Source organism: Penaeus chinensis, chromosome 18, assembly GCF_019202785.1.
Source record: "Penaeus chinensis breed Huanghai No. 1 chromosome 18, ASM1920278v2, whole genome shotgun sequence".
Lineage (NCBI taxonomy): Eukaryota > Metazoa > Arthropoda > Malacostraca > Decapoda > Penaeidae > Penaeus > Penaeus chinensis.
Window position 1 is genome coordinate 31,503,848 of NC_061836.1, and position 15,397 is coordinate 31,519,244.

At 47.2% G+C, this 15,397-nt stretch overlaps 1 protein-coding gene across 2 annotated transcripts in view; it reads right to left on the reverse strand.

Annotated features, from left to right (window-relative positions):
- The window catches only part of LOC125034728, a 284,085-nt gene that overhangs the window by 19,000 nt on the left and 249,688 nt on the right, over window positions 1-15,397 (reverse strand). The gene's annotated exons all lie outside the window — the stretch shown is intronic.

Here is a 15,397-nt window from a genome sequence, read left to right on the forward strand (position 1 = left end):
TGGCCAGCTTAATCAGCAGTTAGTGCCCTAAAATGCCACAGGTAAGTGGGTAATTAATAACAGGGCCTAATATGAAGGAGGTCTATTAGCAAGACCAGAACACAAAACGTGTAATGCCGGTCGTATTTCTGCGGTTATCGCACCCAGCTAATGCATGATAAATGTTCAGGAAGATAATCAAGAAGAGGACTCATCAGCGATCTCAAGAGACAGGAAGTTGCGGCATAATTAGTGGCAAGAGAGTTATCGACTTATCTTGCGGTCGTGTTCGTTATCCATGTATGGGACGCAGTTTTTACGAAGCAGAGTGACTCTTCTCTCGCCCTGTGGTCTACCGCACTCACGCCGCCCCCGGCACGCCTGCTTCAACCAATCCTTCATAATTTGGATTTGGGAAAACACTCTTGATTTTGGAAAGCCCACCTAGAGACCTAGTCGGTTTTACAGGCCTACGAATACGCTAGTGCGATACTCGATATGCGCCATTAAACCCCAAGAATACCCTTTTAAGCAACGATTAAAATAACCCAGGAAAGCAATAATAATCCCCGCCAACGGGAAGACAATAGGCCCACTTACATGAAAGTGAAGAACCTACAAAGGAAGACCCTTTAAGAGGCAGTGGGCAGGCACGATAGCATCGCTGGCCGGGCCTACACCAGCGGGAACACAGACTTTATCGCCGCTGTGGTTCCTTAAGTGCGACCCTCACAGCTCTTTCCCATAACCAGCGTCGCACACCTGGCTCAGCCTCCCCTGCCTACGGTTTTCTTAGCATGATGCTCGTCGAGGCCTACCACTTCAGACCTTCATTTAATTTCCTCCTCGAACTTATACTGCGAGTTTCAGGCATCGCGATGATTTCCCAATCATACCCTCACACTTCTCGTGGTGTGCGTGCTATGGAAGATTGAAGAACCTTAACCCAATCACCACGGATCTATGTAATGTTCCCTATAGTTTTTTTGTGAATGTTGTTACATACAGATGGCTCCTCGTGTACACAGCCAGCAAGGAGTCTAGCAATATGCCCTATTTGACCGATCCTGATTTCCCCATTCCTTGAATTGGCGGGAAAATGTTTTTTTCTTTCAAATACTATTGACATTGATACTGTTATTATTCTTATTGTATTATGATAATGACATTTGTATTAAAATCTTGGTAATATTAAAGACATTGAAATAATACAAAAGGCACTTTCCAAAAATCAAGGAAAAGGGTAAACAGGCGAGATAGGTGAAACTGATAACTGACTCCTTGGTGACTAAGCACTTGTAGCGGCATCTATGTGTAAAGACAATAAATGAACTTATATTACAGTGGGCATAGCATGTATTCTTGCCATACGTTCCGGTTAAGGATATTTTTTCTAATATTTACAAATACTTATCACTCTGCTTCCGTAGTCTCTCCGTGTCATTCGACGCTTACCTGGAAAGACATGACAAAATTAGCATTCAGGGAAAACGAGGGAGTTGCACAAACAAAAATATACATATCGTGTATCTATCTATCTATGTGCTTAAATACATTTAAATATATACATATATACATTATATATATAAATATATAAAGATAGATAGATAGATAGAGAGAGAGAGAGAGAGAGAGAGAGAGAGAGAGAGAGAGAGAGAGAGAGAGAGAGAGAGAGAGAGAGAGAGAGAGAGAGACCAGGAATTCATCAAAGAAATCGGAGAATTTATGAAATATATGAAGAAGTATGAAGAGTTACGCCACATCCCCCGCCCATAACTTTACCCTGAGAAGATCTCTGGTTCTGATTCAGTTTAATGTGCGGAGAGAGAGAGAGAGAGAGAGAGAGAGAGAGAGAGAGAGAGAGAGAGAGAGAGAGAGAGAGAGAGAGAGAGAGAGAGAGAGAGAGAGATAGAAAGAGATAGAGAGAGATAGAGAGAGATAGAAAGAGATAGAAAGAGATAGAAAGAGATAGAGATAGAGAGAGATAGAGAGAGAGAGAGAGAGAGAGAGAGAGAGAGAGAGAGAGAGAGAGAGAGAGAGAGAGAGAGAGAGAGAGAGAGAGAGCGAGCGAGCGACCGAGCAGGAGTTCATCAAAGAAAACGGAGCGAGCATCACAGAAGAGTTATCCTTCAGTCATCCTGAAGTCCTCAGAAAACGGGGGATCCGCGGGATTCAGGTGTGGCCGCCCCGTGGACTGCTGGAGCTGGGTCCCGGTGCGAGGCTAGATACAGGTAACCACGTCGCGTTAAGTCGTCGTAATATTACCGTTGTCTTGCTTTCGAATGCGCGTCTTCTCTTTCCGCGGCAGTATTTCCCTTCGTGTTCCGATAAACATACACATATTGCATTACCGGCGATTGCCAACAGAACAGAAATTAAAAATAATGCAAAAATTCGCCAGCATCATCGAACTCGCTTGTACTGTGGAGCGTAACCCTGAGGTCTTGGAAGAAGCGATCCGTCTCTACGCACCCGGAACATTAGACTCAATCTTCCATGGCGCCCTTTTCCTCCCCATCGCAGGCCATCCCCGCCCCTCCGACACGGGACGGGAAGAGCGACGTTCCGAAGAAAGTAGCGCCTTGACGTAAAATGGCCCGAGGGTCCTACACCTTACCTGGCGAACTGTTCGGCGGGCCAGGCGGGGGTCCTCGGCCGAAGTTACCTGTGCTGCATCTACCCATTTCTATCTCCGTAATTTCGAGGAAGGAGATAGAAAGAAAGAGCGGAAGGGTAGAGGAAGGACTGATTATCTCATTGTTGGTCTTCTTCGTCTTTCAAAATCCTATTTTAATGGGTAATTATTCTCTCTCACCCTCCACATGACCTCAAACTCTCACGGGAAAACGTCAAAGTTAATTGTGAGCAATCTTTAAAGGCCAACTTAACGGAAATGTAATATCGAACATTTGCACAAGAAGCTGATAATCGTTTTAAATGTTCTGATGAATAATAACACCATTTACTTTAACAATTACGAGTTAATACTATATTTTTTGCGATGGTTTGGGGAGGGAAACACGTTGGATCTTAGGGACTTCAACTCCCCCCCTCCCCCTCCCCTTTGCTCCTGCTCCTACCCCCCCCCCCCCAGCAGGTAACGATGCGGAGAAGTTACCTGCACGTGGGCCGTTCACCCAACTGCCGTTCCTCCGGCTTTCCCTGGAAATCGCGGCCGCCTCCTGCAAGCGTGCACGCCCCCCCCCACCCACTCCTGTCACGGCCCCGCGTGTCTTGCTGCAAACTTGACGTCCAGTTGTGCGAAATTTTGCACCGGTTGTGAGAAAGCCTTGCATCTGATACGAGACAGATACTTCGTGACGGAGATGGCCCCACGTGGCTGCCTGCTTTCCCGTGAAGGCAGGCACGCCGACGGGTGACAGCGAACGTGCAAATAACGGAGCAATCGTGAACGCCAGAAGGAGTACACACGTCATGTCATCGCCTTTCCTTTTCTGTCAAGATATGTTCACGTGTCATGTCAACGCCCCACTAACAAGACTCTATAATGGAGCCCGCATGCACACGGCAATGCCAAATACGGGCCCAGTAGGATGGCCAGCGTCCACGCCCTGTTACTCGGGGCCATGTTTGTAATTGAGATGAGGCAGGGCAGAGGGCCAGGCGTATCCCCTCTCAATCCTGAAGAAATTACGTCTTTCTGCCACTGGGTGATCCCTTGGTCAGCGTTGAAATCTCCCATTTATATTTCCCTTCCCTTACGAAACGAAACAACTTAACTGAGACTAGACTCTTTTACAACAATTCTTCAAAACACAATCTCCATTTTCCAACCCTAAAATCTATTTATCTTTTTTTTTTTCTTGGGGATACGCGTCACTGGCTGCCCTCGGATGGCAAAGCAAGCATGGCGTGATATTCCCGCCCAAAATCCACTGGACGGTCTGACGTCACGCCCAGCTTAGCTCCCCGCCTGCTGCTTGCGTCCCTCCCTCCCTCCTCCTCCTCCTCCCCGGGCGTCCTTATACCCCCCCCCCCCCCGCCATATAAATCTCAGCCTGCGGAGCCCAAACACCCACGCAGGGCAGCTCCTTTCCTTCGGCTCTCCATCTACCTCCTCCTCCGTCTTTACGAAGAAGCATGAAAGCATTGTAATTCCTTCGTTTAAAAACAAGGGTGCCTTTTTGTTTCGTGTAAATATTTATTCTTCGTTTCCCAGCAGGACGCGACCTGAGATCCATCGTATCTCCCGCCCCTACGCCCCGCCAGCAAGTTCCAAGATAGGGGCAGATCGGGCCTGTGCTGGAGGCTTCTTTACCTGGGACCTCACCTGACATCCCAAAAATCGCCTGGGCGTGCGAGGGCGTGACCAGCGTGGGCGTCAACGAAACGGGAGGGAGAGCGAGCGAGGACAGCGAAACGCCTCGAGGATCAGGGAGGATCAGGGAGGATCAGGAGGAGGAGGAGGAGGATGACTCAGGGATTATTCTTCAGGTCTTTTCACTTTCTGTCCAAACGCTACGCTCTTCTTCTTCTTCTTCTTCTTCTTCTTCTTCTTCTTCTTCTTCTCCTCCTCCTCCTTCTTCTTCTCCTCCTCCTCCTCCTCCTCCTCCTCCTCCTCCTCCTCCTCCTCCTCCTCCTCCTCCTCCTCCTCCTCCTCCTCCTCCTCCTCCTCCTCCTCCTCCTCCACCTTCTCCTCCACCTTCTCCTCCACCTTCTCCTCCTCCTCCTCCTCCTCCTCCTCCTCCTCCTCCTCCTCCTCCTCCTCCTCCTCCTCCTCCTCCTCCTCCTCCTCCTCCTCCTCCTCCTCCTCCTCCTCCTCCTCCTCCTCCTCCTCCTCCTCCTCCTCGGCCTCGTCCTCCTCCTCCTCCTCTTCTTCTTCTTCTTCTTCGAGTCTGGCCGTTTACCGAAGGGTTGAGTAATTACGCTCCACTAACACTTATTCCCCCCCCCCCCTTCGTTATGTAACCATACTATTTGGCATGCGGGAAACAATGTTCTCCCCCAACGAAACTTTCTCTCCTGCTATTGTTTCTTTTGGGTGGTTTGCAGCCATATTAACCTTGGGGAAGACCGTGGAAAACGTCTCTAAACATCTATCAACCGTATGGCGGAGGAGGTTGAGGCTGAGAAGGGAAGAGAAGGGAAGGGAAGGGAAGGGAAGGGAAGGGAAGGGAAGGGAAGGGAAGAGAAGGGGTTGGAAGAGAAGAGAAGAGAAGAGAAGAGAAGAGAAGGAGAAGAGAAGGGAAGAGAAGGGAAGAGAAGGGAAGTGAAGGGAAGGGTTGGCGGGCCGTGATTTTCTCGTAATGACCCGACACACTTTCCGTCGCTCACCCTACTTCCGGTGCCGCGGAGATCTACGGGTGACACAGGCACTGAATCCGGAGAGGTCGCAGTACCGATAGTAAGCCTCGACCTCCGGCTAAACGAAGCGGCCAGAGAGGATGTTACGGCTATCAAGAGAAATGTTTGATTTAATGGTTCAGAGACACTGATTATACGCTGCCCAGCTCTCTCATACAGAGAATGTTAATTACTCGAACTTTCTTTTCAGTACAGCAAATACAGTTGATGATGTTATTAACGATCACCAAGACTCTCTCTTCATCTCCGTCTCTCTCTCTCTCTCTCTCTCTCTCTCTCTCTCTCTCTCTCTCTCTCTCTCTCTCTCTCTCTCTCTCTCTCTCTCTCTCTCTCTCTCTCTCTTTATCTTCATCTGTCTGAGTGTGTGTATGTGTGTATGTGTGTGTATGTGTGTGTGTGTGTGTGTGTGTGTGTGTGTGTGTGTGTGTGTGTGTGTGTGTGTGTGTGTGTGTGTGTGTGTGTGTGTGTGTCTGTCTGTCTCTCACTCGCACACATATATGGTCAATGTTGTGAATATCCTCGGGATGTTAAAACATATATAAGGTAAAGAAAGTTCCCTCGACCCGTGTTTGTTATCGCAACCGTATAAGGCCATCGGACCTGGTTATCTTACACCGCTTTTTTCTACATTCATTCAGTCAACTTATTTTGACAATATGGCATGTATTAGCGCGAGACGACGAATGAAACGCTGGTCGAGTATTTCAGTCGTGGTATATGATGACTTCGGTCTTCTGGCCAGCGCCGTGTAAGGTCCGCTTGCCATGTAAGGCAGTCGACATACGTTTATCTTCCGTTTCTGTTTGGGGATTTGAGGCTCATATTCCCCAACTCCATATACGTCTACGTCCTCCTGCATGTGGTCAAGCTACTGTGTACACACGCTGTAGTGTTCTCGAGGCTTTTAATGGTATGCCGTTGCGACGCGAACGTGTATAGCGGCAGTCTGATAAACGCACTCTCACTCGGTCACTTTTTCAGACAACTCCGCCGTATGTGAAGACCGGTCGAGGTTCCCACGGCAAGTGTGACACGATGGCGATTATCTAAGGTCTCGTTACTGGACCTTAAAGATAGGCGTCGACCCCGCGCCCTCGCCGCCTCCCAGGATCTTCCTTATCAACGCTTAGGCCTCGCGGAATATTTTTTTTAATGTTTCCTCAGACGAACAAGGTAAATGAGATACAGTCCTTCAGCGCCGAGTGAATGCAGATCGCCCAGAGCAGCACCGTGGGTGTTGACACCTGTCGGCGGGACCCCTGCAGGCTAGGGAAGGTGTGCTCGGGTATAACTTTAATTACCCCTGCCACGTCACGGCTGGCAAGAAAACGGCCACCTCGCCTGTATTTATGACTGCCAAACTGCCAACTACGCCTCAAACTCGACTCATTTAGGTTCGTTCCGGTCGACGGCTGGCTGGGAGAGGAGACGTCTAGGCGAAGCCGGAGGGACGTCGTGGGATTCGACAACTGACTTCGAACAAGAAAAAAAAGTTTCCCTAATTAGTGTGATGTATACATTACGAGAGAGAGAGGGTGGGAGAGAGAGAGAGAGAGAGAGAGAGAGAGAGAGAGAGAGAGAGAGAGAGAGAGAGAGAGAGAGAATTAAGAGATAAATAAGAGAAAAAACGAGATAAACAGAAAGAAAAAAAGAGAGACGAGAGAAAAAATATAGAAGAATGATAAAAGACGATGAAAAAAAGTAGAACGGCACCCACGCCTACGACAAACCAACAAGCAAACCCACGAGAACCATTACTCGCCACATCAACCTTAAGGAACACTCGGTTATTAGGGCGACCTCCGGGACCTACGAGGAGCCACTCTTGAAATTGCAGACGATAGACTCTCACCCTACAAGGAAACGGAACATACCCCCCCCCCCCACCCACACAGACGTCCACACTCTCAAGACAGCGGACCACACACACTCCCACACCACAGAAAGCCCTCCGTGTTAACCTCCTGCTCTCTAGACCTAGGCTCTGACACGCATTTTCGGGCGCTTGCGAGGGTCGTTTTTAATAAGAGGAAATCACTAAAGCAACATCTAAATTCTCAATATTGTTCTAATCTCGTTTTTTTTTTTTCAATATATGGTGTTGTGTGACTACTTGAATTAGTTAAAGTTAAAGAGGGGGAGGGAGAGGGAGAGAGAGAGAGAGAGAGAAAAAAAAAAAAGAACGAGAAGGGGAAGAGGAGAGGGAAGAGGAAGAAGAGGGGGAGAAACGGTGGTCGATTCTATCCTGTAGCAAACGAGACAACAAAAGGCTCGAATAATATTAGAACAGCTTCCCGAAGCCCCTGAGCCAGCGTCAAGTGTGGCACGTGTGTACGCACGGGGAACCTCGCTCAGTTCCCCGGCAGCAAAAAGACCATTAGCATATGAAGAAGCCAATCAGGAGGGAAATGCAGCGGGAGGCCGAGGGGCGCCGGACAACGGTGTGTTGGGTTGAGGTGGGTACGGCGGTGCTCAATGAGGCCTTTTCATAAAGGCTGAAAAGGACATTTAAAAAAGACACACACAAGTCAAAATCATGTAATAAAACCCTCATATTTATTTTTATAGAATCAGATTGACTTAAAATTCAAAATACCAAACGCCCAATTTTCCCCTCTAACAACAACGACAGCCCTTCATAGTATATAAAAAATAACAACAACAATAATAATAATAATCCACAGCAGAACTACCACAGTTCCCCCTTCCAAAACCTCCGCAGTTTTCCCCCATTGGACGGCCCGGAATAAAGATGCTGTCAGACTAGTTCTTCTTACTCGAGAACCGGGAGTATGGAGGACCGGTCAAGTCGAGTCGAGTCGAGTCGGCCTATATCTTCTCCTCTGATCTCGAGACTCGCGAAGAACTGCCTACCTTACAGTCCGTCCAATTATTTGACGAAGATGGAATCACCCGACGCTGCTGCCGAATTTTGGTCGCGGTGGAAGTAGACGCGTCACTTGATTTGCGGCTTGAGTCTCATGATCTAAAGTTGCGATTATCAATGCTGGTATCTTCGTAAAATCTTATAAAAAAAACCCTGTTATAACGTACGTTGGACTATCACGCGTATCTCACTTGGATATCCTTAAAAAATAATGTTAATGCGTGGGAAAATCAATGAATATGGAGATTAACTGATTATTTATTGTTTTATTTATGGTTTATGGGAACAGCAGAGGGTTTCCTGGATCACGTGTACGCAGTCGAGTAAAAATACGTGATACCATAAAAGCAACCGGAAAATTTAATTAAGGCCGACCATATTGGTTTTTGAGTGTTCTCTATAGCGGCATTAATCACCGTGATTGATTTACGACGAACATAAAATACATCCAGAATTTCACGGCGTAGATAGGAAAAAAAAGGGGGGAAAAAAACACGCGATTCTGCCTATAAAAGGGAAGAAAAAAAAAAACGATAACGAAATTGTAATGTCTAACGTTATGGGGGATGGGGAGAGGGGGGGGGGGTAAGGGTCACGCATTCAGCAACAGAAATTAAACGAACACGATCAGCCAAGAAATAAAAGAAAGCTGAAGAACGAGAGAGTGGTGGAGATCAGTGAACCCGCAGTGTCATGGTTTGCGAGAAATTGTTCAAATCTCGGCGCGCATTCACCCACTGTATATTTCCATCTCAGAACTACAGATAAACCCCATTCATTAATTCATACAAAGACGAATAGACTAAGGCTGCTTATCCCTTATCGCCAACAACCGCACAGAGACGAATGCCTGTTTACATCATGGTTAATTGGGATGTTTTATCTTGTCGTGTTTGCTTGCGGCGCGTACACGGGTGGCGGCTCATCAAGGCGGTCAGCATACAAGGAGTCACGAGGCAGCCGCGTCCCGGGATTGATGGCGTGAACACTGTCAACATCATGACGTCACAACACATACACGTGAGACACTGTCCACTTCACGAGACACGCGCATAACACCCTCACTGCAAGGCTCGCTGTCTAAAACTAATAAAAACAATCATTATCTGCTCTCTTCCCATATTTTCCTTCTTCATTATCTTTCTTTTAACCACTGTTTTTTTCATCGGAAATCGTCGATGATAACAAAACAGAGCCACCGAGGAGAAGCCAGACTGGGGTTGGTCAGTGAATAATAATCCTGTGCAAGGTGCAATGGCCACCGCTCGGCCCTTGGCATGCGAAATTCACCCGTTCGCCGCGCGTCCCTAGAGGCCAACGTCCCGTGGCGCGAGAGACGATACTTACGCCGATATTGCTCACGTGAGGTGTTTGTAAATAGAAGCGTTATCAATGTTCCAATTCGCTCGTTTTAATATCACAGATAACATTAATTTAGGAAAAATATACAATCAAACCAACAACCACCTATTATGGTACAGTATACGACACAGAAAAGACAAGAGGAAAACTCAAACGGGGAGCCTAGCGAGACATGACAATCGGCGAGTGGACGGCGCGGCGGCATCACCATCATCGTGCTGCTCACAATACGGCGCCGCAAAAACTGGTACTACGAGCTTTTTGTTGATGTTTGTACGAGTGGTTCTTGCCTTGACCCTCCACGCTACAGCCCTGCCCCCTCCCTCGTGCCACACACATACACACACACGTAGCCCGGCGATAGGAAGTATATAAATATAGTTATAAATAACAATAAAACAATATATATTTTTACACATATATATGATTTTATATGATAAATATGATATAATTATGACTATATAAACATTAAAAAACTAAATAGCTAAAGGAAAAAACACATATATGTGTGTGTGTGAGAGAAAGAGAGAGGAGAGGAGAGGAGAGGAGAGGAGAGGAGAGGAGATAAGATAAGATTATAAAGAAAAGGAAAGGAAGAGAAGAGGAGAGAGAAGAGAATATAAGATGAGATTATAAGATAAGATAAATAAAAAATAAAAAAAAGAGAAGAGCGAGCGAGTAAAACCGCCTAGGTGATACAACCCCTTCCGTCAATTCAAATAGCGCACAATCTCCCCCTGTAGCCCCCCTCGGCCCCCCTCGGCCTCGTACCCCCACCGACCTATGCAACCGCGAGTAAAGCACAGCGCATCACAATGCCATCCCGCGCCAAAACAAACTCGCGCGGGCCTGACTCGCAATGATTTTGGCGGGAAGAATTGGCGCGCTGGCGAGGTGCCAAGGGTGCAGGTGCCCCCCCCCCCCCGCCCCTCCCAAACTGAGGGCGCGCGCGATGCCCCAACCTGAACCTGCGCGTTACCCGCTCCTTCATTCTCAACCCTTATGGTTAACTAGGTGAACAGGACAGAACCTTACGAAAGCCTCGAATTTGACAAATCTCGGCTGAACGAGGAAGCAGAATTTCTTGTCGATGAAATCAAAACGCCCGTTCGAATCCTCCTATAATTCATCATTTTACTAGCCATCTATTATTCGATTTAGCAATCCATTCATCCCCCAACACATTCGAACCAAACCAATAACAAGTCAAGATCACAATGTAAAACAAGCCTTATCCTCTCCTCCCCCCCTCGCCCCTCCCCCTACGTCCAAAACATACACTCCATCGTAGGATATTTCCCTCGGCCCTTCTCCCCCCGCGCGATCCTCCCTCCACCCTCGCCGGCCCCCGCCTTGCCCTCCCAACGCCGAGAAGGACGCGACACGGACCACAAGCACTGAACAACTGCGTGGAAGAAAAAGAATCTTAAATCTTACTCGAAATTTTAGTTTCTTCCACACATACGGATTCGTCTAATCTCATTACGGAGTATAGTGATATATCGAAGGCTATATGGAGTAAGTGAATTAACTCATTTTTAAACCAACTTTCGAGAAAAAAAAGGTGTCGCCTTTTTACGAGCCACGAAAAAAAGACAAATAAATAAACATGTTGCACGACCGACTGGATCTATGAATGAAACCCAAATAAATTAGCGGGAAGTCTCTCTCTTCTGCCAGATTGCCACATGCCAGAGAACCCCCCTTCCCCCCTCTTATACCCTACCTCCTCCCCCTACTCTCGCCCCTTATTGACTTGCCCCAGATTACTTCCGTCCAGCCTGGGTATAACTGCGGTCCATGTATAACTAAAATAAAATTCCGTGCACTTTATAATTGCGCTTCTTGTAGCATGTACGGTCTCGTAATGAAATTCAATTACGGTAATATGGTTGTTAGAATTTCTTCTTACAATCAACTGGATATTTTTTTGCCCCGAGTATTGCCAGGCTCGCTAGGTTAACCTTACAGCCTCGCTTTTTTTTTTTGCCAAGCCTGCAACTCGGGTATGTCTGAAGCCAGCAATACCAGAGCAGCGGCAGCAACAGCAGCGCCTAGCATGTTTGCGGTGGTCGCCCGGGGCACCTGCTAGATTAACGTGCCCTAATACCACCCCTCCACACGGCTACTTCACATACTGGTATGCGCACCATGCGTCTTCTGTGTTTTTGGCAACATGAATAAAATCTTGCGTGAATTAGCAAAAGATATGTAATAAGCAAAAGATTAAAATAATAACAATAATAAATAGAAAGCGTGGGTTGAGTGGGTTCCTATAAAGTAAACAGTCTGTCCAAAACGTTTTTTTTTTTTAATGAATCTTGTTTGCACGAAAGTGGGCTTCCCTTCCGCCTTCTGCCGGCCGCCCCACCTTCACCTTAACTACGGAACTACCTCGTCGCCGTCTCCGTCCGTGGCACCGATTAGTATGCACAGCCTCTTCCTCGGCCACCTCTGCACCAGCGACACAGTACATGCAAGTTGGGCGCCGTGCCAACTTCGCCTTTCTAGCGGGACACCTTACGGACGGAAAAGCTTTGCTGACGACCTCTGGGGTTACGGGGTTGCTGCTGACGTCATCCGGCAGGTTCAACCGGGCCCGCTAACACCACGTCGCTAAGTGTTCCCTCTTATTTCCACATTAATTTCTTCATTAATACGTACGTTTCACGATTCAAATCACGGCATTTTCAGAAGAGCTAGCAACGCATTCGACAGTTATAAACGCTTGTAAAAAAATTAATATGAATAAAGGTGAAATCGACGGTGTAGTAAGAAGTGATCCAGCGAGGTTTTCTCTCGGTGGCCCATGACCGCCGCACACCGACGGAAGCGCGCTAAGCTATTCCAGACCCTTTGCCCGGGCGTAGGTAGGGTCAGTTTTCTTCCGCATCGGGCGCGTGGGTTACGCCGCTGACGCACCTCTCGGGACTTTTAGAGGTCACTTGGCATCTAGGAAGTCTATGCCAAGCTTTTCTTTTTTTTGTGTCGACTCAAAAGTTCTTTTCGGTTTTACAGCGTCACTCTCCTCTTGCAATTACTACGTGTGACTTCTGATTGTCGTTTAGAAGTGGCCATTTTTAAAGCCGATTGTTTCACGTTCTACGAAGATAGCAAAAGACAAAAAAATAAAAATAAATGCTTTCTCATACTGCTTATAAACACAGAGACTGGTTTTCCGAAAGCCGCAAAAATTATAATAATTGACCTTATCTACGTTTTCCGGATAATGGGATAGCCCCTGGGAATGTCATATATGGAAGACACGGGAACCTCAGGTAACATGGGAGTCCCTCCCATGTTACGTGTATTTTACCCTCATTTAGAAAATGGACTTCTTATCTTCTCTAAGCTCCCTCACACCAAGATACTTGACTTATAACCAATGTGTGCAAACTGTGTACTGGTGAAGTCTGCAACCAATATCCAGACAGTTTGCAATTTATGTTTCCCAGTCAGAACGGGAAACGATTTCGTGTATACATTATAATCATACTTATGTAAAATTTATATTTTACTCTTTATTATCTTATAATATTAACTATACATTAACTTACAACTACGAATTATATTTTAATTTACTTTATGACAGCATATATTATAATACAAAATTTCCTGATGTGGACGGGGCCCTTTAAACACTAGAAACTATTGACAGTAAAACACATTTCTTCAAATATAATATAAAAAATGGATACTGACGATAATAAATCAAACTCGTTATCAAACTCGCATGTATTCTCACTGCTCTTCACACACAACCTCGCAGCAGAGTCTTAACTCGAACGTACCGCATGACGGCCACCTAACAAGCCGGGCGGTTCATCCCCACAGAACGCCTTCTTCGCATCCCAGCCCGTGGCACTGGCAGGTCGCCTCGCACCACGTTCCTCGCACCTTAATTACATCCCAAAGAAGGCCCTTTCTTGGGCGCTAGCTTTGGGACATGATTAGCCCCATGAATTATCAATTACAAGCGACGTCATTAGCACCACGTATAAGGGAGCAGACACGCGAGCAGGGAAGGAAGTCCGACTCTTAATGAACTCGGACCAACCACTGATTTTATTTACATAAATAGACCCGACGAACACCAATTCATCCTCGATTAAATCATCCACGAAACGACAAAATCAAACCCCCACTCGCCTTAAACATATTCAGGCCCACACACAACGAATCCAAGTGCGTCGATGTGTTCTTTCCAATGGGTTGTGTCGTATGTATGCTACGTGATGTAGAACATTAAGAGTTCGCTTTGATATTCCCGTCGTGAACTCGTCCTGCCAGACCGGTTATCCTCCAGGTGCAGGGATGATGAATGGAATGGATGCCCGATTTGTAAGAACTGATCAGACTCCCTTGCACCGGTGTTATCTTAATTACTCATCTGAAGTAACACTTGTTTTCCTTTTGTGTTTGCTGTGACGACACTGCTAATATTATCACTCCATTAACCGGTGACTTTACAAAGGAACCCTGTGACAAGCTGGGGACTTGTAATGAGCCGTAATGAACAAGATACAAGGTGCAGAATGACAATATCAATGGATCCCAATTACTGCACACACCTACACAAAGCTAGGCCACCTCTGACCTGCTTTTTCAGCTATCAACTTGAAACGACTTTACACTGCCCTTACTCCTCAGTTACTTAAGACTAGAGTTACTAAATCTTCGACTCCGATATTAAACCACATCTCCCTCATCGACCAGAGCATCCGCTGGGACCACCGCGTGACTCAGAACTTTAGAGCAGACTCCCGCCGTTTTCCTAAGTTAGTTTAGCATCCCTGGACGTCATGGACTGTCCCCTCGCGCTCCACCAGCACCCGGAGCTTTCCTATTCTCGCCGGTACTCCCAGCGGGGGATTGGAAGAGGTCTCCGCGTGAAGCAACTTTCCTGCGTCTCTCCCGGAAGCCACGGGAAGTGTAGGACATTCTGTGAGGTAGTGGGGTAAGGGGGGGGTGAATAGTAGGGTTGAAGGGGGAGGAAGCTGGGTAATGGGGGTGAAGAGGGGGTGGAGGAGTCACAGAATTGTTCTGTAATAGGCAAAAGTTTCACGATAAGGTAAAGCTTTTTTTTCTTCTTACCGCACGCCCACATCATTATAGAAATTAGCGATCACTCAAACATAACTGAAGCTGTTGAACGCGGCGATATTTTTCCCATGGAATCTCTACCGGATTGAAATCCCTCGTCATTACATACGAACGGAACTGCCCTTAGACCTCCACGGTTCCACATAAGCCTTTGTCAGGAAGAATAAGCTCTAATTACCCTTTGAAGTGAATTTTCCCCAGCCTTATAGTAGGTCAGGGATAGCCCCAGTCAGCCTCGGGGGGTCGAGCCGCATGACCTGTCGGCCCTCCAAGCCATCTCAGGTCACGGGGGAAATCGTAATTATCTGACCCTTGGCGTCCGTGGATAACAAAGAGTGACGTCCGCGAGATAACTGTATCGTATACACACAACCCTCGAGAGCCTAATTGTTGTTATTATCATCATTACAAAGAGGAGGAAATACAGAGCCTTTAGATTCAAATGGTCAAGCAAATACAAAGAGAAATCGGGCGTCGCTGAGATCTCCAAACACACCACCAACAACAAAAATCGAGTATAATGAAACCTCCTCTCTGACCAGCCTTCTACTGAGCAACGGAGAGTAGAGACAGGGTACCAGCCAGCGGGGAGACGACCAAGGAGACCCGGGCATGGAGGTGCGGGCATGGAGAACGGCGGAGAGTGGGCGAGAGGGCGAGACCTACTTTCTCTACGCCGAACCCAGCCTATCTCCCTCCCTCACCCCCTCTCTCCCAAAGGCATTCATTCTCTCGTAGACA